The following is a 24,801-nucleotide window of genomic DNA, read 5'->3' on the forward strand; positions in this document are numbered from 1 at the left end:
ATCAGATAGATAGACAGACATATTGTAAACGTCAGAATGATCTATCGTCGATATAAGTCATGGAAAAAAATAACAATTAGCTGTTATAATGTAGCCATTTCTTTGATTGCGAGATAAGTCCGTGGGCGCAGTATAGACGGACATTTTCCATTAGTAAGGTTCGTGGAGATTACTATAGTTCAGCCACGCGTAGCCATGGCCGACACGACCGCAGGCCCGTGTCACTATTAATCATTCCCGAACCTTTTCCCGTGGACAGGAAAATATATGTGATGGGATTATTGTTTTGGGGCAAGCCGTCATTTTTCATGTGTTTGCGGCCGTTAATGTGAATGGATTGTATTGTTATTATTGATGAAGACTTTCCTATAAATAATAATTCCATAGTCATTTATGAGCATTTTGTTTTCAAATGGAATTTTACCCTAGAATTACGATGAACAAAGGAATAGTGTGGTCAGATAAAATCTACCCTCGACGTATGTAAAGTTAATAACTTCATTAAAAGCACATAAATGTAATGTTTGTTTAAGGAAAGTTTCGTGATACATATTTAATACTAGCTGTGCGGGGCAATTTCACCTGCCAGTGGTTTGCGACGGAAGTTTTTCCTTAAACAAATAAATATTTTTTACAGCTGTACTATATCAGACGCACTTTGAATTAGTAGAAATCGCAGCAGGCAAAATAATAATGCAAGTACAGAAGTACTTAGTTACGGAGCAACGATCACTTTCCCACGACTCGTCTTCTAAGAGTAAAAGCCAGACCAGATCCAGTACATCGAAATGTCACAGGGGCATAGGTTAACTGCGTCTAGTGTTTACAACAGGCCTAGGAAGTATACAAGTTGAGAGGAGTTTATACACTACACAAGCAAAATTGTGTTAAGAAGACTTGACTAAAATCTCTGACAGGAATTTTTCAAGTGCCACGTAATTCCGAAATACTCGGAACTTATAATTAAAACCATAACGAAAAAGATAAAGTACATACGATAAACGTTCGTTATAGAATTTAATATGAATATTTGACATGAGTTACAGCTACGCGATGCGATGCGGTGCGGAAGCGGCGGCTACTGCATGCGATCTAATTTTGTACATTTCCGTAGACGACAGCACACAGAATATCAAACAAATGCTTCGGACTTGCATGCCTTAAATAGACACAACACTGTCATATGTTTGAAGACTCCATTTATGGCCACGGTCTTATGAATTACACGAACCATATTTCCCAGTTGAGACAACATGTTGAAATGTGTAATTGCATTTCGTAATCACGATTCCGTGACGAAACTCTTTCGACAATAAAACAAACAGCGACAATTCAGCTATAAAAAATAAGGCTAATAATACGAACAACAATAAACTTATACTTAACACGAGACCTTATTTTAGTAACAGGACCATAAAATATTTCGCTACAAACGACTTGTAAGAAAGTGAACTGTTTTTTTTTTGGAGGCGACTGTACGAGCCTACTTGGGAACCGGTTAGTCAGCCCACAGCATAGCCAAACAAGTCTAGAAACTGCTATAGAATATAAGATAAGAGTGTGTACGCCGGTTGGAGTTTAAAGAAAGTTGCAGTGGCGTAGGTCGAGATGAACGCTGGCCTGTTACACGAGAATGAAATAGTTTAGTCTAAACTACGAACGGAGAGTTCCGTGCGAATAAATTTGCACACTTTAGTTTTTGATTCGTTTAGACGTACTGTGAGAAAAGTTATTTGTAGATGTGATCAACTTTCGCAACAGTATTCGTTTCTTTTATGCGGAGCGCGACTTTCAGAGTTGGGAAGATGGTACCAGATGTTCTCTTTCAGCTATATTCTTCTTGCTTGTTTTACAAGTTCACGGGAAACAAATGAAGTCTCATTAATTAACTAATACGAATCTATAAACGCTTTCTCCTACAAAGGATCTAAAAGAGTGAAACTGACACAATGTTTTAAAACATTTTGGAAACACAGAAGAGGTTTTCCGATTCTCGCGATTCCGACTACATACAGCAATTGATTTTATAATTCACGTGTTAAATAATTCGTGTATTAACGTTAAGCTTACATACATTACAATAAAAGCGGTATCAGGCGACTGTCAAGCACGCTAACATGTTCACTCGTTAAGCCGATTGCGGGCCGCACTGATTAGCCAATCAGCCGCATGTTGACATTATGCGAATAATATATTACAGAATTTTGGCCGTATGTTATAACAAAGTACGAATGTACGTACGTACCTATAGTAATAGGTTGCGAAATGTTTTCGTAGACTTATCTGTTTTGGTAAGTTGAGGTCAAAGATCCGGACCTGAAGACCGATCTATTCCAGTTGGAACCAGATATTAGCAAATAGCAACAGTACAGTCTAATTTTTCCACTAGAAACATCGCAAAAATACAGCGTAGTGCATATCATACTCATATTTAACCTCGTTGCAATCTATCAGCCATATTTATAGTGCACCATTAAAGTGTGCAGCGAAACATCAAAATAAAACGTCAACACGAGTTCCACGAACCGTACGTTGCAGAATTATATTTATCTAGTTGCCATTCCATGATATAATATTTATCAAAAAAAAAGCGCCGACACTTTCGCAAATAAAACCGCACACGATACAGAATGACATCAACGTTGAAATATTTATGCTCGATTATAATATGTATTATGGACACGTCCGCATATTAATTGTAATAAGAATCACGTTTCGAAATAGTCATTTTCACACAGTGTAAGCGTTATTTTCTACCTCTGCTTTTCCGCATACCAGTCTGTTTTATTTTACTTTCTTTGAATTTAAACGTTGCAGTTTTAGTTTGTGTATGTAGTTGCTATGTGTTTAGCTGTGAAAGTTATTCGTGTTACGATTACGTTTCCGTTAACGAGGTCAGCAAAGACTACCTGTTTTGAATTAAATGTAATGTGACATTGAAACGGGATTTCGTACAGATTGCATCAGTTTTAGTACGGTTGACTTTTAGCTCGTGTGATAGCTAATTTAAATAAGTATTATTTTTAAAATTAATATAATTGAGTTTCATTAATTATGCTAATTAGGCGGTACGATCTCAGATTTAAATAATCCTTTAACCTTTAAAATTATGTTTGTCGAACTTTAGTCCTTTGCCGCACTCTACGTAAACTAAACCACATAACGTTCCAAATTTTAACCATAAATTGCTTTACATTACATATTAAATTAACTTAGGTTATCAAAGCAAACAAATTCGCGTAATCCAAAAAGAGTGTTATACCATTCACATTAGAACTGGCAACAACAACACAAATAGCAGTACACTTGGCAAACTCCATACGTGTAGGTTCACAGCACTATCACAAAGGGAGGTTTCATAAATTCCGTTCAGACGGACGTTTTTATTCCGCGCAGTGGCCAGGGTTACATCCGTCAGGATTTCCCGGAGCGATCAGCCGCATCAATCGTGGACGTGAGACGGGCGTTGGGCGTGACGGTATTTATATTAATGTACACTTGCACTTAAGAAGGCGAGGCGCCGAGGGAGTATTTGAATAAATTGAATTACTTATACCTTTTTTATTAGGAGCTTGGGGAGGCGTTGTTACACTTTAAAATGGTCCAGATTCTGTTACACGGTGTTATCCATCATTAGTCCCCATTCTTCTTCAGCAGTGTATTACATGGCTTCTGTATGATATTGTACAAAAATATCATCGGGTACAAATACGTGTTTTGGTTAAATATTATTACTGTAAATACTTCCACATATAATACACGTACTATAAAAATAATTTAAAAAATCACGTGGCACCAGTGACAGCCCTATTTCATTCCCAGATTTACGTTAGTCGCGTTTCTAGATGCACCGCATCGATCACGGAGCTTCGCACGTGCATGGCATTCGATATCCGTTCGAAGCACATTTTAAACTTGTCATTTGATAAAGTAAACCAAAATGTGGCCATGTATTTGTACGACCGTTTTATAAATGAGATTGTGTAGCGAATTCCTTCTAGAAATAGTGTAGAAATGAAAACAATCAATCTTATTACATATCTAGATAGATTTATCGCAATATGTAAAAGGAATGCTATAACCTACCTTACAATAAAAAAATAATTCCTACTTCGAAGGCATAATTATGCCGCGCTCGATAAACTTAGGCATAGCAACAGCAGTAACATTTTCTATCTACCTGATGATAATTATCTGACGTACGTATGTAATGCATAATATTTCAAAGATTATAAAATTCTCTGACATATTGACATAAGCCAATAAAACAATCTGGAATGTAAGTGCTGTTATGTAGATACGAATAGAAAATGGCGGGCGGGCAGATAACGCCACCAAAATATTTTATTCGATACTGATAAACGGCTTTGTTGTGTCAAAGTTATCTGAGTAACGTGAGCAAGGCTATAATTTGTAGGTAAATAATTGGGTATAAGTGGTATGTTGACTTAGAAGTAAAGAGCATTAGCATTTATGTCAAACTAAAGTGAAGGCACAGCGGGCCACACACACGGGGGTAAAAACATAAAAACAACAAGAGTTAAAGCAAAACAAATATGTAAGCAAGCAACTAGGAAACAATACAAGATGAGGGGGTGGAATGATGATACACCCAAAATATTTCGAGACCGTATCAAATTGCCTGAATGTTATTCCGTATATTAGTGTTACAGCCTACCAAGACCTAGATCACCAACTTCTCTTAATGAATATGTCATGAACACAACCTATTAAAGTTGCAAAACAAACGCTTTCAGTAAATTAAAGTTCAATAGAAGTTGGCAGATTCCGGCCACGCTGTGGTATGACATCAACACGTCATGTTATCTGAACAAGATTGGCTAGTTAGGAGGCTATTAGCGATCAGTTTACTTTCAATAACCTCCTACTGAGCGGCCAAATGTAATACACAAACATGTCGCGCGTGGCGTCACAAGGTCACTGAACGCTTCGCCCTACAAACCCTCTGGAGACAGGCACTCGGCGCAGCGGACTTTGTGTACACAGTTAACAGAAATCGTGTCCATTGTTTACGATACAAGTGAAGTTTACTCAGCAAACGTACCTACCTGATAGAACGGTCCGGTGGTGTCGAGTCAAACAATCCAGTGACTACAATCCGGTAGCCAGGCAGAGTAGGTACACAGTACAACTAACAACACAAAGGGAGTATTTCTCCTTGTCCGGCGATAATGGCAACAATGGTGGCGAGCACGCCGCGAGAATCGAACGCGGCGGTGTCTGGTCGCGCGCAGCGGTTATCTGTCGGTGACAGCGAGCGCCGTCGCCTCCAATAACAATAATGAGGCGGCTAATTATTATTATTACCGCTGAGCGGACGTACTCGCGCTCGATGCTTGTACGTAGGTAGGTGGCGTAATCGCTGAATTCCATATAATCGTGTGGCGCACTCACACAAGCGCGCGTCCCCGCCGCGCCACGTGTGGTGACGTCGCTCGGCGGCTAGGCGCAGGTAAGTGTATACAGAGCGCGTTGGCGGGTATGCGCGCGTATCGATCTCGCGATAAATTCGATACGGTGAGCGGTGAATGCACCGGCCGGCTGGCAACGGCGGTCGCCTTTCACGCCGGCGAAAACGCAATTTACGATCGGTGCACGCCGCTGTGAGTCGCGACCGCCAATATACGAAACGTGTCGAACTCGCTTCGTCCGTTCGCCGGAATCGTTAGTAGCTAGTACTATCGGGCGCGGGCGCAATGCCACGCGGACGCACGAACATTCTCGAACACCGAGATAACACGTGTATTTCTTAATGGCGCGAATTGCGCAATAATAATGCGTAGTGATAAAGCGGGACGCCTCACTTGGCGTCTGCTACACCGTCACAGAGGTGACATGAGGTCGCATGTCGAGGGACCATAGCGTTTCACGGGCGCCACATAATCTAATTTGGCTTCGACCGCGCCATTTCTAATCGCCCTAATTGGGGAACGCCCCAGCTCCAATTACTGCTATCGTCACTTGTTTTGCCAACCCACGTATTGTAGTAAAAACATAAACAATTAAAACTACAAGATAATCACACCACTTCAACATAATTGACCAAACGCAAATGACTCATGACTCTGCTTACGCAAGAAAACACAGCAACAAACGATTTACAAACTCAAACGACCGGAAACTTCTCACTAGTTCTCGTTATAGAAGCGAAAATTGAACGACTTGTCTAAATTGGCCCTCGTCTGAGGACGCCGAGAACGGCTGTCATCTCGTACGCAATATGAATAGGCAAACCATTAAACTGTAACGTGAGGAAACAACGTGATTGAGAGTCGCGACGCGCGGATCCCACCTTGCTCAGAACAAGGCGGCGCCTTTACCAACAAAATATGGGGTTTAGAGCCGGCTAACCTCGGAAATTAGCTATTTGAATTTATAAACGGAAAAATGTCGTTTGAGTTTACGTGGTACCCTCGCAAATTGGAGCGCTCAAAATTTGATTGGTTCGATTTTTTTATAGTTTGGGCAGTGGGCTGTAACTTGCACGGAAATCGTAGTGGCCACTGAAAAATGACAAAGCGTCTGGCTGTATCAAACCGAGAGGCACAAAAACGTCAACGTCAACAGAACGAGCCGTCTGTCGAATGCTAGCACTCGCTGCAAAAAGTGAATAATGGCGAACGTCGGCGAGCGAGTCGACGTCGCGCAATTGCGCTATTTCGAGATGTTTTCCTCTTAGCAATAATAATACCTACTGTTACTAATAATAATACGAACTGAGCGTCCCGTACAAACAACAACCACATAATCAATGTTTAAGAGGACGAATTGGAATTTTTGGCGCCAAGGATGTCAATTTTTCTCAGTAAATACAAAACGGATCAAAATACAACTTGGTTACCTGAAAGTTCATGATATAAGCCTTATTTTGTTAGTTGTAGAAACATGATTAGGTAACTTTTATAACAGAGAAAAATATATCAAACATACCTCTTTTTAAAAAGAGATTCACATATTATGGGCAAACGGGACCGATTTAAGCCTCTTAACTTTTTTAGTAGTTGAGTATATACATACTCTTTAAAATGGTAGTAGGAATTTTTATTAAATTATCATTTCTAAATATTAAAATTACAAAACCATTTTGTCGCTTACGACTTTTAGTTATAAGCTAGCGCGCGTATTGTTATCCTCGCCCCGCTCAGACGCTCCGACCCCTTTTGGCGCCTTAGATGCGCGTGCCGGTTATGGAATTATTGTTGACCACTTCCTCGCCTTAACTAAAATGGCTCTAGATTCACACAATCGTCATCTCCTGAAATAAAAAAAAATATGGAAGAACCCTACACGTGGCACTTCTTGCGTAGAAGGTGAACGACTCGTTGTCGTATTAATGTGGGGGAATTGCAAACAAGAAGCTCAGGACATAATATGGAAACACACATAAGGCGAACGCGTAACGCAAATTAGAGCGGCATTAGCGACAACTCCAAGTGACATTAACGGAGTTTCTGTTATTACCGCACGCGACAATGTGAGCGACTCGATGGTCCAACTTAGAGAGTTGGGAAAGCGCGGAAGATTACATAATACACAGCGACTTCGGAGCGCGAGTTAACGCGAACTTGTGTTTTATGTGCACACATGCATACTGTTTGATATACGTAGTGTTATGAGAACTGTTCTAAACTAGAGTGGCTGGGGGTGGGGGCTCAACTTGGTGCGTCAACTTTCCGGGAGCAATTCGCGCGAGTGTGCACTAAAATATAGTTCAAAGTAAGTTGGAGCGAACGGAACAGAGATGCAACTACCAGCTGTGCGGGACTAGCCATGAAACTTGTATTAATCCTAGAACATTTTATATCTAAACTCGTGTCTTAGAAAATTAATTGCCAGCCGTTAAAGACTTCCGAAGTTATAATAAAAATCTATCTTTTCACATGGACGATTTGTGGTTGGAGATTAGTTGCGTGAAGGTTGAACTAAAAGTAATTTATGTCGACAGGAAAACTTCTATTAAATCGCAGCCATATTAATGAAACCTTGTCAGTCAAGGATTAAGTAACATCCCGTATTAAGATGCCACGGAGAAATAGATCTTAGTAAAGTATGACACGGTTACCCTTATGTGGTGTTAAGCAATTCGTGATATACGCAAGTCATTAAACTAATTGCAATCAAATCTGTAAGTTTGCACGTCAGTGTACGAGTGCACGGCCGTACGTATCGTGGCTTAGCGGGATATTACACAATTACTGCAGCGAACTAGGACCAACACCGAGCGCAATCATACAAATTGCAGCGGATTGAATGGGATTGTGTGAAAATTAACCCAAAATTGTAATTAGGCATTGTATTCAATTATAAACCCATGTTACTGTGTGAATTGGATATTTTAATGAGACAATGTACGTGCGTGCATCATTGTGAGAAATATTCTTGAGATCTAGACAGCAAAAACGTTTATGCTGCATGAAAAACGTGTCTGCAATAAATTGGTGTTATCTGATGTATTAAAATCACAATAGGGCAAAATGTGTGCAAATAAAAGTAAGATCAATTTACTGGAACTCCGTACGAGTAGAACAAATAAAGCGAGATAGATTTCAATGCAAGATGAACTTTAACCCTGTTATATTAGATCTCGAAGATATTAATCTAATGTATTTACATTGAAATATTCGTGAGCTTGGATCTGATGAACCATTATAAACGTAGACTATCAGATTATCTTATTTGGTAGACGGAGTAATATTCTTTTACTAACTCTCAATTAAGACCTTTTAAAAACATCTTAAGGACCAAAAAATGGACCTTCTTAAATGTGTTCCATGTGAATTCTGAAAAACGTAACTTCCATTGCTTCTAGAAGCTTGGCTACTGCAGTAGCGACCAGACATAATCTTAAAACCACTGTCGTTCAATAAAATCATTAAAATGCCAAGTCACTTCAGGATAGCCCGTATCATTGAAACGATTAAGCGCTGGGGCGTGCAAACAGACTCAACTACCTAAAGCATTTAAATAAATAAAAAAAAACCGTTTCATTACTTTAAAAGGCCAAAATGACTCACTCAATTACATCGAGGCGAGGTCTGTCATTTGACTTAGTAAACGACTCGGCTTTGCATGTCTTTAATAATCTAACAATTTTTATTTTTATCTTTTTGATGTCGTGTAATCGTTGAGATAAGAACGACGTGTACAATTGAACATGTAATACAATTAGAGTATGCCTAGGATCAGGTCAGTGTTATATGTGTTTTTCCATGTGGAAATTTTCAGTAGCACATGTCATTTACATTTAAGTTTCAAGTCAATAACGTCGCCCTTTATAAAATAAGGGTGAGAAACATAACTGGCGTAATGTAGGTGTCCTAAATATCACCCCTTTAGCTGACCCCTCGTGATGTTTAGCGTTGACTGTCTTTTAATAATACCTTGTTCACCCTTGGTTGTTTATTGCGTAGATAGACACATCAAGTTACTGTTTTAACTCCACTATTTCGCATGAAATGAGAAGTCGGGAGAACTGCACGATTCCTAGCGACTAGTGAATATAGTTCTCCTACTAAATTCCAGTTTATTTAGATACATAATATGTATGTAATGTACATATTTGCTTGAATGAGTGGGGAGTGAAATCTAAGCTCTCAAGAAAAATACGTAGTCCGAAACATGGAATTCATGGAAATAAGTGAATCACAGTATTAGCCGGCTGTGACGCAGTGTTCAGCTAATTTATGCTGGGTTACTATACTGATGTGTAAGGAGGATAGAAACATCCATGTTGTGGTTACTAAAGATAGAGCTCGATTTTAGATCCAAAACCTACTCTATCGGCACAAAAATAAGACATTGCTTATTCTTTATTACTAAAAGGTAACTAACTAATCCCATGGCACTTTTTTTTCAACGCCTACTTACGCGAAATCCAAAATGCCAGAAAAACACTGGTTGACAGAAATTTCCCTCACCTGAAACAAAAGAAAACCAGCCATTAGAAATTGACAAAACATTACACGTCACAACAACAGCGTTTGCACAATGTTACATAGTTGGGGAGCTAACCGAAATCTCATCGATTCTTCTAGAACCAATACGTGTATAGATGATAGGTACTTGGTAACAGTCAAAGGAGTAGGTTCTCAAAAGTCAGCTCACATCTCGTCCCGGGAGGGTGCACGAGGGTTGTAGGCGGGAGGGGGCGGGGAGGCAGCGGGGACAAGGGTGTTTCCAAGGTCGCCGCCCTTGTCTACGTAACCTAACTGCGACCTAGCTGTGTCGCCCGGTCTCAATTCGCTTTAACGATTAATATTGAATGATTCCAGTTCTCTTTGTTCGTACAAAAAAGATTTTATATGAATGAAATAATTTTATACGTACGTTTAGCTTCAAATTGTTTAGTGGTGATTTAGTTTAGTGTATACGAGTGGGTGTGAATGAAAATAGTTTTATAAACGCTTCGGTATCCGCGGTATGAACGCGAACACTTGTTAAACATGAATATTTCACGCTCTATGATCAACTGTACAAATGGTACGTATGACAAGAATTTTAATAACATTTCAAACACAAACAATTCGGAAAGTTCTGAAACGTTAGGTTCGAATAGAATAACAACTAGGAAAGTTGTCGAAGCTGTTATTCCATTATGTAAAATATACAGTAACGGTGCTACAGATATAATGTAATGAATACGGCGCCAAGACACATTATACATAGATAGGAAAGTAGACTACTCCGTTCGTAGGTATAGTTTACAAAAACCGCTACACAAGAGACAAAGTGATACTATTAGTATTCCACTAGCTAGGAGCGAGCTATTCCACAGCATTCATTTGATAGTGCAGTCGAACGTAATTCGGCAAACCGCGATGCAGCTCGGAAATTGCTATATCATGCGTTGGCTCTTAGTGGAGCTAATTCAGTTGCAACACGTGCGCATACGTGATAATGCATTCATGACATCTTTCTTTATGACGTTTTCAGTGGACGGAGGACGTGTCCACTGGATAGAATATATCTGGGGAGGAGATGCGAAGTCTATTTTTAGCTAAAGCCTATGTCTACGACTTATGTTCACTGGGCAGGATGATAAACTCCTTCGTCCGCTACGGATATAGTTAATTTTATAATTGGCTTGGGAACCTTACTATACTGGAATTCACTGAGAAACAGCCTTCTACATAATTCATGTCATGGTTTTCCTGTATTTAACCCAATTAATTCTTTCAAACTTAAGATCTCATTTCATTCGCTTTTCAAAATAAGAATTTTATACAATTAGAATCCGAATAGTAGGGCTAAACGTGTACAAAAACATACACGTGTGCTCAGAAGTTATGATTCATTTTTCCTGCCGCGTTACCATTATATTAGCTAGACTCCGAGCAAATCGATTCAGCAACAGTGAAAATAAAATGAAATAACATTTCTACGTACGTAATCCTTATCGTATATTTCGTTATCGCTCTTGTATTATACACAGATATGAGTAAATACAATAGGTATGACGACTGTGTTGGTAGGCAACAACAAGCGACAATTCAGCTTTTGTGCTTAGCGTTAATAATTTGTACGTGTTTGTTAAAAGTTCAGTCAGTATCAAGGTGTGTTTAAATACAGGGGGGAGGTTTCCAGTTCAGGACACGGGACATGAAAAATTCACTAGAAAACTTTAAAAAGACGCTCTTGCCATTTTGATTCAATTTGACTTCATTATAAGAAGTGCCATAGTTGGACATCTAGAAAATTGGAAAGTTTTAAAACTATTAATTAATAAAATCATTCATTTAAAACCAAATATCCAGTTAAATCACCAGCTGAATACAGTCATTATTAATAAATGCTAACTATTCCATAATTACTGTGTCAAGCCGTCAAGCTGTCTGACCTTTAAGAAGTCGCCAACTGTTTTTAAAACTTTACAAGATAAATTAAACATTCAACTGCTTATTTCAGAGACAGTTTCAGTTATTTTAAAGAAAGTGGTTTAAGAAAATAAACTGTAAGGTAATCATGAAACAATAAAAACATTTATTGTACACTTTTTTCTATGAATTCATAAAATTGATAAAGATTGAGAGATCAAGGCAATATTATTTTGTTCTAAAAGACGCCTTATCAACTACAATTTCAAAGAACACTTCTCTACAAAAGTAATCTTGATATTTCCACAGCTAATTTCCTTTGGCAAAGAGTAAAAGCAGCTGAAGACCATTCCTAGTAAAATAGAAGAGCGAACCAAACTGCGGCCACAATTCGCGGAATACCAACGTTTTTTCTCGGCGTCTATAAAACGAGTAAAATTCTTCAACAAACGGAGGATGCGACCGCTTCATTCGCGAGTTTCATGACTGGTTCTCAACCGACCAGGTGGCTTTATAATTACCGTCCGTGGCTCTCGTCAATGTCAGCCGCGAGAAAAAGTCTAGCACTGACGATTAATTAGCATAGTTAATATAATTTACACGGCTTTATATACTCTGAGATAAAACTGCACACTAACAAATGTTAAAAATGTTAATTCGAAACTCACGCACGGTAACCTAGATAGAAGTCTATCCTATTCGATGCTGCTTTATAATTTTTATTATTAATAATTCAGATGGTTAAATATTCATATGGATTCAGACAAATTAGGACATAAATTAGATGCGTCATGCCACGAGATTCGGCCTGAATAATAATAAATCGAGCTATCTAGAGATAAATAGATGTATCATAGTTATTTTGCGCCGGACGACATAATTAATTATGACTAAGAAATATATGAAATCTATTCTTGACACAAACATGTTTTTGCTGAACTTGTGAATAGACATCTGTAACAAATCGATACAGCCACGTATTCGATTTAAAATGTCCGACACGCGCATCTTTAGCTCGATTAACGTTTCGTTCTAAAACGGAATCATTAATTACAAACGTTTCACATACAGCTAATGTATACACATGCGACTTTTTTGCCGAGTCTAGTAAACCGGATCGGTGAAGTCAGCTACTTTTTACTGTCGCGCCGAGGCACGATCTTCCACATAAAAGAAACGCCATCTTAGCAAGATTTCCGATGACGCCGCAACGCTGTTTTATCGGCTTTCAGAAGTTTTAATTTTCCAATATTAGCAACGGATATTTCTGAACTGGAAGGGGAAATTAAATTAGTGTCACTTGATCGTATCTTTAATTTATATTATAACTGTTAAAGAATAAGTAGATAAATTATTTGAATTCATTTTTAATTAAATCTTTGCTGACGTATTTCAATCATGTAATAAATACATATAATTCGAAACAAGGTTAACAATCTCATTTCAGAAATGTGTCAATTAATACATAGCTACGTTCTCAGCATAGATTAGAATCGCACGTGAGAAATCGCCATTTGGCCACAAAACCGCGCTAAGGTCACCCGGAAATTGAACGTGTTATTTGTGACAACATCGCTAGTTTCCTGTTGCTATACAATTTTTTTTATAAAACAAGTTTATTACTATACATTAGGGCCTATTAAAATATTAATTCGAACACCAAACGGAGAAAGGAAGACCCTTAATGAATTCGAAAGACCAAAAATGAGATTTTCACTAGAACAATCCGGGTGGGGTCGCTTTGGAAAACAATCTCCGGTGGAGAATCGACATCGTTTAGTTTACGTCAGCCGACTATGGGGAAGCTACTGGCCCCTCTCTAACACGTAAGCAGAATAAGACGATTTATTTATCTGGGCCATAAATACACGTGACAGCGACAATAGAATATTAATTACATAGAACTTTCCAGATAAACCGGCCATAATACAGTCTGTCTTATATTATGACGAAGTTACGATGCCCCGAGATTGTAGTCAATAAATAAAATTAGTGATCTAGCTATCTGACATTACAGTTAGGTTATCGAAGTTGGAATCGTGGCGTGAGCATGTCGCATTTAGTTAGTGCCTTATTATTATTTAGTTGGAGACTGATACATATTTAAATGTCTCGATAAAGTGGTTAAGATAATGACTTAATCAAAGAGGCCGTCATCGTGGACATGACTGAGCAAAAAGGCAACTTTTAGACTTGCCATTTCAAACGCGCCAATTACAAAACGTCGGATGTTGTGGCGAGACTGTCATTTCGATAGTGAGTGATAGACTGACGGCTAGCTTACAGCGGTGATTGAAAACTCCCTACTGGAGATGTATTCAAATGGTTTTAGCATACCATGTTTTTCACTTCATCTGTTCCTGCCCTAATGATGTGGAAGGTTTTAATTTTATTGTATTAAGCTAACTGAAATATCAATCATAATAAATATTCAACAATATAGGCGTGAGAACGGATGGAGCTGTGACATTTAACTCTAATCAAGCTCCATTTATACACAACGCAATAAAATGATTTACATATTCATGCCTAATGGTTATTCAGAAAAAAAAAACTTCACATGGCTTTACGTAAGAAAATTATATCATTAAAGCATGGATTTTAATAACTACGTAATATTGCCAGGGTAATTAATTGTATACAATGTATGTGTGTTTTAATATGCGGGAGATAAACTTTTATAACGGCGTGCGTTATCAGGATCGGCTCAGAGTTTATTTTTCTCTGAGTTACTCCATTTGAACAGTGATAACCCGGTGACATCAATTGCCAGTATATACTGGTGTTGTAATTTTATCTGCATTCTGTGAAACTGTGACTAGTAACAACACAATTGCGGCACTCTGTGCTAACTAATTAAATACACAAATTATGTTGCTGACTAATTTAATGTTAGAATCACAAATGTTTCCCCGTTGGGAATAGGCGGTTTCGGAATTGCAAATAATGGTCATTAGTTAATTTGCGAAATATGTATTTATTGCAGACTTGTTCAAATAGTTGGCGTTCAAACATTATAAATAAACAGTACGGATTTTCAGGCTGACTTCAAAGGCATTGTAAATAGTCGAATTATTTGGTGATACATGGATAAATTAAGCTAATTTGATGTTACGGAACAACGAACAGAACTGACGAGTTTTATATTACTTGAAGGAACCAAATAAATCTAAGGAAAACGTCGATAAGCACAAAGTAGCGAACAAAACGGAAAGTGCAAACAAATAAAACAAAATGTAATTCGGCACAAACAAACAGTGCAAAATATAAATGAAACAAATGTTAGCGAGAACGATAAAAATGAAAATTGTCCAAACAGTCAGCAACGGCTCCCAGTCGCGTCGTGGCGACTTGCGGACTAAGTAATTGCCATTTACAGTTCGTCGCTAGCAAACTTCCCAACTGACTCATCTTGCATCTTCCAAAACGACTTTTCCCACTTCACTGCTAATAAAATGTATACCCAACGTTGTTTAATTAACTAACGTCTGTTTTTTTTCTGCATCGCGTTGAACCGATCTTGAGTTTAGAAAAACATTTCTACGCCCGTTGTTAGAAGTGGTCCAACTTTTTATTTTCGGGAAGAGATCCAAAAGATAGCCTTTGTAAAGGGAGCCTGGGATGAGACCTATTAAGTCTTTATTTTTCTTTTATGTAACACTGCCATCTTGGGTTGGGGTCGTTTTGAAACCTTATAGTTTTGTTAGACAAAAGAGTCGTTCACTTGCAGAATGTCATCAACAAAGCGACCGCATAAATTGTCTAGCTAGACCTTTTGAAACGAGTCGCGTTCTCGTTCAAGCCTAGTTCGCCACGGCCACGTCGGCTTACGTCCTGTCGCTGACACACCACTCTCCGCAAAAACAACGTGCCTCCACAATACTACAATAGGTGGCTGAGCTGAGCTGTTTCCTCCCCCCTCCCAAACACCTCCCCTGCCCCCCACAGTCGCCACTTGTATGACTCAGCAGCGAGCCTTAGATCAAATTCGACGTCGCACGACTCTAGTGGCATGTTTTTCGCAGTAAATACCTGTTTTTTGTCGATAAAGCATCGGTAATGGCGATACCGGCAAAGATAAAGGTGAGACGCGCTTGAGAATAAATTATAGACAAGTAGCTGGGGAAAGTTATTTTATTGTTTTAATAAAAGTTAGGGAAGACTTCGAAGAATGCTCTCGGCATTCACGGGAAAGTTTCCTGAGGTTTCGTCCGATGTATCTATCTATCCGAGAATTGTTTCGTAAGTATAATAAAAACGGTGGATTGTTAAAAGTTGAAAGAAAGTTAGAGATAAAGATTGTCTATCAAAATAAAACTTGACAGTAATAAAAGTTATATAAAACTATGGCTGAGGCTATACGATAGCCGCTAAAGCGTGTCATTTTGTTTCTAAAAAATTACCATGACAACGAACACGAAAGGTGAATAACACCGCTCGGAACGGAAACGCAGCCGCGCCGCTGGCTTCCGATACAAAACGGAATCCAATTAGCCATCCCATCTCGTCGGCTTTCATTAACCGTCCGAATAACCGGGCACTGCGAAAAAAATACCCGGGGAATGTGCTTTGCGAAAACAGCTTACACAAGACGCCATTAAATACATTTTAATGATCACCATGCGGTAGAAGCCGTGTGTTTAATTACGTAAAGTGTACGATAAAGCACGTATAAAGCCAAGCTGAAAGTGGTTGTATCCAACTGTGAGAAAAGTGGCAAACGGACGGACGGGGTAGGAATTTAAGTGCGGTCTGCTTTGACGTTTAATTCTTATTTTTAATGGCTATAGCTTTCTTGTAATTAAACTTTTTATTTCTAAGTTGACGAGTAAGTATCACAGAGAATAGTGAAATTCTTGTGTCTTATAATTTTGAACAATGCTAAAGTAAATTTCGTCTCAATTTGCTGCGGTGTCATGCCAGTTAAATATTTACCCAGACATGAACGTATGGCAACAGCTATCTATGTATAGAATTCGCAGTATCGTTACAATATAAGTACTGTAACCTTCAGTTTCGCACGTGTAGCGTTTTTATTTCCACATTACATAATGGTTTTACGTGTTAGTCAAGAATCTAAGCTTTTCATCCGCGTGGCTATAAGTATGTAAGTACATTGTGAAATGGTTCTGTAAATATTCGCTGAAACCAGGTAGATTCCGAGTGTTATAATAATAGGTATTGATAAAAAAGGTACACTACATTGAACATAAAACTGTTAGGTATGGGAGCACTAAATTGAGCCATAAATCGAGTATTATGGGCGCGCGTTCGGCTGCAATAAACAACGGTATGATCGCATCCAAATGGATAACACTCCATGTTTATATCGCGTTGGGAACACCTATCATATTGTTCGTGTAGACTGCTCAACGCCCACGAATAGTTTTTTGGTGCAGACGTAATGCGTCACTTTGAGATAGGTTTTTAATTTAAGTACCAATCGTTCCGAGTGGTAATTTGCTAATGCAAACACGACGATTGCTTGTGTTTTTTGAACAGATTGATAATGTCGGTTACACAAATAGTAAGACCACACACTTCACAAAGATATTAGGTATCTTTGTAAATTCTTTGAAAAGTAAATAACTGAAGAAAGATGTAGCTAGCTGATGCTTTATTGTCGATAGACGCATATGTCTGATAAATAAAAATAAATCACGAACTGAAATGATGACTAACAATTTAAATAGCTAGAGTTAATTTTCCCTAAAATACAGTGTTGTAAAAATTTATTCCCACATGGATTCACGTATCAGTGTATATTTTTAGACATGTTTGAATATCTGCCACTCGCGCCCACGACTCGCGAAACGGCGAATGGATTGTAAATACAATTCGTACTACACTACCAAGCAACTTATTGATAATACATTTTTGTGAAGGACTTGTTTCTCATCTAAATATAGGTACGTCATTTATATTGAAGAACGGTAAATTTGAGATGTCAGAATTGTGGAGATGAAGTTTATCTTTATTAAAAACAAACATTTTAAAAATGTATCTACGACAGAACGGCCTACGTAAATAATAATCGAAAAATACGGCAAATTCTATGGCACACTTCATACCTTCATCAAATAATTCACCCTCAAGAAGGAAACTCAACATAAATGAATGACAGCGCCACAATTTTCTCGAAAATTCTACGAATAAAAAAAGGCATTTTTGCTCGAGAACGCAATCAAAGTCAGTTAAAATTGTGTGATATCATATTTGCGAGTTCAATTTGGGGCACTCGTGTTCTCGCAATAACATCAAAGCGACGAAGAATAAAGAGGCCTTGATAAGTGAGTTACTATCGGAGGGGACATGACAAGGTCATATCTCAAATCTTGGGATGTGCCGGAGAGACGGCCGAGAGGGGAAACGTCCCTCGACCGGCCCTCCCCGCCTTTGTGTCAAAATCACATTAACTATTGTTCGACATAGCTTTGTCGCCGTTGTGTGCGAAATTAACTGTGCTCTGATATATTACGTGAATATTATATTCGGTTAAGATCACGTTTAGGAATGCGTGGGTATAAGACAATGAGTGATATCAAACATTTTCATGTCGGTCTTGAAAAGTAATTCTGGAACTAGGTACTTAGCTGTTGTTCCAAACTTCTGGTGGAGATGGTGTTTGGCTTCGTCCCTCGTAGGTTTTGTCGCAACAATACCTAAGTAGTTATCTCAGCTTAATAGTACTACTCCACTAACTAGTTTGAAAAGCTATAGCCGTTTCCTGTGTACATTAAAACTTTTTTATCTGCGGAATCCTTTGTAAAGTTTTGGAGTATGAATGAAGTTCTTATTTGCTAAGTTTTTGAAGATAAGCCAACTACTTCAGGCATACGTTTTGTCCATTTGGCACATCGCTGAATCTGGAGAGCTGTTTTTGTGTGCTTCAAAAACACTTCTGGAAAAATGGTCGGGAAAAAACGAGAAGCGTCAGTCGTTACGTAAGAGATTTTCAAATAGTAATAGAAAGGATATTCTGAATTCGATTATCGTCCATTTAAATTCCGCAAAAAACGAACTCGGTAGATATCTTTATATAGCTAAAAATGTTACCGCATTTCCACGTTTCATGGAATCAATATGAAGTCTTTTCGGCAATAACACACAAAGCCGGTCGGTAATTAGAATTTTAATAGGTCGGTCAGCGAGTGGGGTGGGTCGGGGGTGTTCACCACCCTCGCCCGGGGATGGGGAGGCACAATTAACGAGCCGTTGTACAATAGAACTGTACGTAACTTAAATAATACAGTTTTTGACAATGCTACTGAGCGAAAATTTTAATTTATCTTGCGGGAAGTTGGTTTCGTCGTATAGCTGTTTTGCCAATTATTCTGTACTTTGTGGCTTGATTTATATTTCAGGACATTGACCACCAAATTATTCTCTTAACTTTGACTTTTTAGATAATACAATTTAGAATTTTTAAAACATAAAACTAGTTCCTGGCTGAATTTCGTACATAGGTTTAATATTATGAATAATGATCGTTTATTTACGAGTATATTGTAGATTAATGCAAGTGTAGCGTGATCATGTCATGGAAATATCCTAGTTTCCAGTTCAAGGCAGATAACAAATTAATAGGACAATGCGAAGGCATTAAAAAACAACATCGTGTGCCTATGTCACATTGCGTTACCATCTTATAAATACCATAAATGCTTACTTATAACTAAATATTAATATCATTCCAGTTTATTAGCTCACACAATAGGACGATATTATTCTTTTAGAATTAATATAAATTCTGTTATTTATGCGTCTACAAAAAGATGAAAGATTTGACTATATTTGGGCACGAGCAAACCTGCCTGGAGTCCGGTTTCATTTAATTCGCATAGATTATGGCTATAAAAGCAGATCTACATAAAATAATAGCAAAATTAGTCAGACAGATGCCGACAACATTTTACGAATTTTAAAGTTCGATAATCTATCTACATAAATATAATAAAGAGGAAACACTTTTAATTTGTACCCTAAAGGAGCCGAAACTATTAAACCAATTTTGAAAAATTCTGTAACTGTTGGAAAGCTACACTTTTCCTGAGTAACATATGCTTATATTCTATCAAGCTACGCGTACAGGACGCGGGCGAAAACGCGGGATAAGGCTAGTATTGCATAAACCACTAATATCTAGCAACAAACAATAGTAAATAAGTGTCATAGTAATAAGAATGAACTGACAGAGACGCTTATTATTCAAGAGACATATCACGTGCTTAGTGATTGTGTCATACATAAGGAAAATTACTATTTCTATTACGCATAAGCCAAGTCGACCCTCGAATAAAGTAATTGGACAATGCTAAAGACGGATCCATTATGTTATAAGAATATTTTGTAAGATTATAGTTATAATGAGCCTATTTGTTGTTTACTATCATTATAAGAATGTGGTTGTTTGTGTGAAGTTTGAACGCGCTAATCACAGGTCTGATTTGAATTATTTTTCAGTGTGATAGCCTAATTAACGAGGAAGGCTTCATAAGCTTCTTTTATCTCGGTGAGCGAATTGGTCTCACCGGACGCGGATGAAACCGCTGGCAGAAGTTAGTTCAGAAAAAAGATACTAAGATAACACGAGAAAGATTATTAAGTACTCCGAAGTTCTTCAACTTACCGGGTACTACAGCATTTGTAACATGAAAGGGAAACACAATTTATCGTGAACTATTTGTATGCTTAACCTATCTTTCCCAGAAAGCTAAAGAGTTGTAACAGTAGTTAAACCTACAAAGGCAGATATTTCTCAAGAAACAGCCGCACCTACTTACTCGTACTAAGAACTGGGAACTGTGCAGGTCAATAAAATGCAAGTCGTTAAAAATATAGCTTAGCAACAGGATCTATTTACTGGTTTTTGTGATCTTGGATCTAAACAATTCAGCTGCATTAGTAATCTTGCATAAACAGTGACGCATCGTTGGCTTATGCACACCGTGACCTATATATCAGATGACTAAATCAAATAAAAAAACATCTCATATCCTATTCGTTTTCTTGGCGAAAAATGCACTAAAACTTTTCGCTTGTGATCTGATTAACCCATATCCGTCCTGAATAGAAAATTGTAAGAACTCCAAAAGAAATATTTTTCAACTATCCCTGACCACAAGTTCATCATAAATAACAACCAGTGATTATAAAAAGCTAATAAAAAAAATATTAACCTATCATGAAAGAGTCATTAACTTTACAGCTCTGAAATCATGCTTAACAGTAGTGCTTGCTACTAGACCAACGCAGACAGGCTAAAAAAATACCTAAGCACCTATTTATAAGCTAGGAAAAACCCAGATGTCATGTAGCAAGCGATTTAAGTCTACAGTTGCTCTATAGAAAAAGTGTTATAATTATATGCGCATACATTACAGGTGACGATTCACCGCTTTTGGAAAAAGATGGCCGTCATTCTATGCTTAATTTGATGAATATTGCATTACCGTTATGGCTTTATTTGTTTCAAACAAAAAACAGGTTTGATAGGCCAATGAAACTATAAATTCACACTCGACATTTATGTATCATGAAAAAAAAACACGTTTGCAATTTTGCATCCCATGAAATTCAAACCCACTTTGGTAAACAATAAATTGGAATTAAATTTAATCCGGAGCGCGTTCTATCCCTTTATTTACAGTTATGGAATTTTACTGAATATAAAACTAATCGATACTTTCACTGTTATGTATTTAACACGATATGATTCCAAGTAAAAACTTACGATAGTATACAAATCCACAACATGAATTGATATATCAGCTCTATAAGTGTCAAATTCGATGAATAAGGAAAGTATAGAGTATCGGGGAAAGTGCGTAGTGTGGTTGCTTGCGGGGACATTCGATACTTTGTATAGAAACCCCTCAACAAATAACGTATTGATATAGAGGGGATAAACACGACGTGGAACCGAGGCAGTTTGGTCACCCGCCATCACGTTTTTAGGAAAATTATATTTATTTATCCACCCCTTGTATATTCTTATTCTCGTATGGGAAAAATGAGTCAGAGAGAATCTATAATACGGAGTTATGGACGACTTATGATTTTTATTTATTCAAAGCAGTTTCTTACACGTGTAGATCATAAAAATGCATAAATGCATATCAATTTAATATTATCGCTACATTAGTATACATAATTCTTGTTAATTAACATATTAAAGACCTGGTAGGAATTATGCACAAGAATAGTGAATGTAAAAGCACCGAAAATATAGTCTGGCCTTATGTAGAGTAGCGCGTGTAGACGATGATTTGCATACAATTGAGATATACTTTATTATAGACTACCTAGTTAGCTTGAAGTATTACCTAATCAAACCCGAATAGCATTAATTAAAATACAAGGAGTAACCATATCAGTAACAAATCGCCCATGCCATGAATCCAACAAGTTTTATGATAACAATAAAACAATTACTAAAGACAGTAATTATAAAAGCGTCCCAACGATATGAAACCCATAAAAGTTACTGACCACAAGTATAAAGACGAACATCGAGATAATAATAATGAAAAAAAAAAACACGTTTTACGACGAAGACACCTTTCCACGGCCTCGGGCAAGAAAACAAAGCTAAATAAAATCGTGGCGATGATTGTAGGCGAGTATTTAAAAGGAACGCGCAATCGATTGCCGATCGACAACCCGCCTGGCCGGTCGTGTGGCTAGTGTGTGTGAGCGTTCACACACGCGCACAATCACACCGGCACTAACGGATGTGGTCTGTCCGTCCGTGTATTTACCGACAAGTATCTAAGCGAGCACTATGGATGTCATATAAACGATTTATAATATACACCGACGTTGAAAAATGACTGGGAAAAGTCTAGTGTAACGGTACGGTGGGCACGCGCGGAAGAGCGTGTGATGTGAGCGTTACAACTTAGATAGTAAGCGTCATTACGGTCTTATCTGAAATGGAATGTTTCGAGTAATTAAGGAAAATTTTATGATGCAGTTTTCATTCATCATTAGTTCTAATTCGTAAGACGTCACGGCAAAGTTTTTAGTATACCCAAAAAAAGTTTTACGTTTTAGTTTTGGCCAACCCTAGTGTGGAAGGCAAGGCAAGCGACGTTACTCTATCGTTATCTGCGCTAGCTAGCTAGATATAGACTAGACTAGACTATACCTAGTTACTTCTTGACATAGCGTGTAAAGATAGGTCGAGGCGAACCGATGCGCTACACTACGTCCTCTTTGTTTACGCCACCGTACATACGTATAATAATATGTTGCTATGCGACATCTAAGTACACTGCTAGACGAGCCGTTTCGAAACAAAAGTTATTATGATTACGTACTCGCTTGAACAGCGAACACAATTAGGATTTCGATCTCTTAATTAAGACTATTGATTTGAGAGTTCGTGAACTTTTAGTGGAGGCAAGTCAAGATGGAATTAACTGCGATTCGTGTACAGAGTACATAAATCTCGTTGGCTATAGCGTAGTAGGTATACCTACGTGAATATGTATGGGCAAGCAAAGCCAACGTTCTAGACGGGTGCGCATTATTCATTTAGGTGTACGAGAGCTCTGGTCGAATTTAGTTTGCATTTTTGGTGTTATGTTCCCTGGAAATGTAGGTAAATGAACCATTAAAGAAGTTTATTGAGACGATAACAGTTTATTTTCTGTTAGTAGCTTGAATTATTGTGATAGCAAACACGTACTGCGACATAGATAAGTTTAAGGATTACCGACGCACGCGTTTACGTCATCCGCCGCCGGCAAAGCCAAACATTTTTATTGGAAACAGCAATAAAACTTTCTAGCTGAAAACGAAATAGCAATAAATCGACGAAAAAACTTCTTTCATCAAAATTATCAAAACGGGAACGTACAAAACATGATACCAATTCGTTTCGGCATACTTTTAATAAAAAATGAAATAAAAACTTTTGACAAACAAATTAATGAAACTTGCGAAGAATTCAAACAAGAGCAAAACTGAACAAATGAAAAAAGCTAAATAGGTAAATAATGAAAGGTGGAAAGTTTCCAATGAAATCCATTGAAACTTTTTGTGAGAACAAAACCAAGTTTACTGGGTATGTACTAATTTGTAATTTAACTTTGAGTTTCAACAATGTTATGTGAATGGTTTCTTAACATAACGATTATTGTGTATTGTATCAGAGAATACATAACATATTGTTGCATTCATTGATTTGTTCGATTCTAATAAGTTTTTAGCTATTTTTCCCAAATTACGCAGTTAGAGTAAAAACACGAGTGTCATGAAATAAGAAAAAGAATTGGGTAATAGTGGTGAAATGATAAAGACCAGAAGCGATGCACTTTTTTAATAGAAAAATATATTTGAAATAAATAGGTTATTAAAAATATGTACTTTGTTCCTATTGTCAAATTTGCTACAAAGGAGATAGTAACAAGGAAAAATGTATACTATCGAAAAAAACTTACTAAAAACTCGAAATGTACAGTTTTAAATTAGGTAATTGACATAATTTTTAACGAATACGCAGTTCACTTGTGAAAATGATTCACCCAATTGAAATTCAATAAAACGTAATATTGGCCAGTTTTTTTACAGTTTCAAAGAAACAGGTGGCACGGTCAAATATTGATTTTTATTTCGGACAAAGTTTAAAATGTTATCTTACCTGAAATGACGTTGTGTGAGCGCGTTATCAGAAATCCATAATTAGAACACGATAGATTCAGATTAGACAGTTAACTCATTGGAAAGCACCTCCCACAATTTTCAGAATTAGGGTCATAACCGTTACGAGCACATGTTAGGAACTTTTCAAAAACTCGTCAAACTATCTCAACTATTACACCGAATTCGGGATTAGCAGAGATTTCTAGAAAAACCAATTCACCACTAACACGTTTTCTCACGCGATCAAGAGGTGACGCGTCGGCGTCGCCGCGAGAATAATGTCGTCGGCCGCCAGCCACCGCCACAGCAAAGCAATCAC

The 24,801-nt window shown here is 37.7% G+C and overlaps 1 protein-coding gene across 4 annotated transcripts in view; it reads right to left on the reverse strand.

Annotated features, from left to right (window-relative positions):
* LOC110380909 (C-terminal-binding protein) overlaps positions 1-24,801 on the reverse strand; it is an 82,783-nt gene that overhangs the window by 57,573 nt on the left and 409 nt on the right. The window contains exon 1 of one of the 4 annotated variants that reach the window (XM_064040170.1): positions 24,481-24,788. The exons of 2 other annotated variants lie outside the window; for them this stretch is intronic. The gene's annotated coding sequence lies outside the window, so the exon portion shown is untranslated. Of the gene's footprint in view, positions 1-5,069; positions 5,558-24,480; positions 24,789-24,801 lie in introns of those variants that run through there. One more of the 4 variants, XM_049848975.2, reaches the window with a different exon arrangement.

This window comes from Helicoverpa armigera, chromosome 21, assembly GCF_030705265.1.
Source record: "Helicoverpa armigera isolate CAAS_96S chromosome 21, ASM3070526v1, whole genome shotgun sequence".
NCBI classification, from domain to species: Eukaryota; Metazoa; Arthropoda; class Insecta; order Lepidoptera; family Noctuidae; genus Helicoverpa; species Helicoverpa armigera.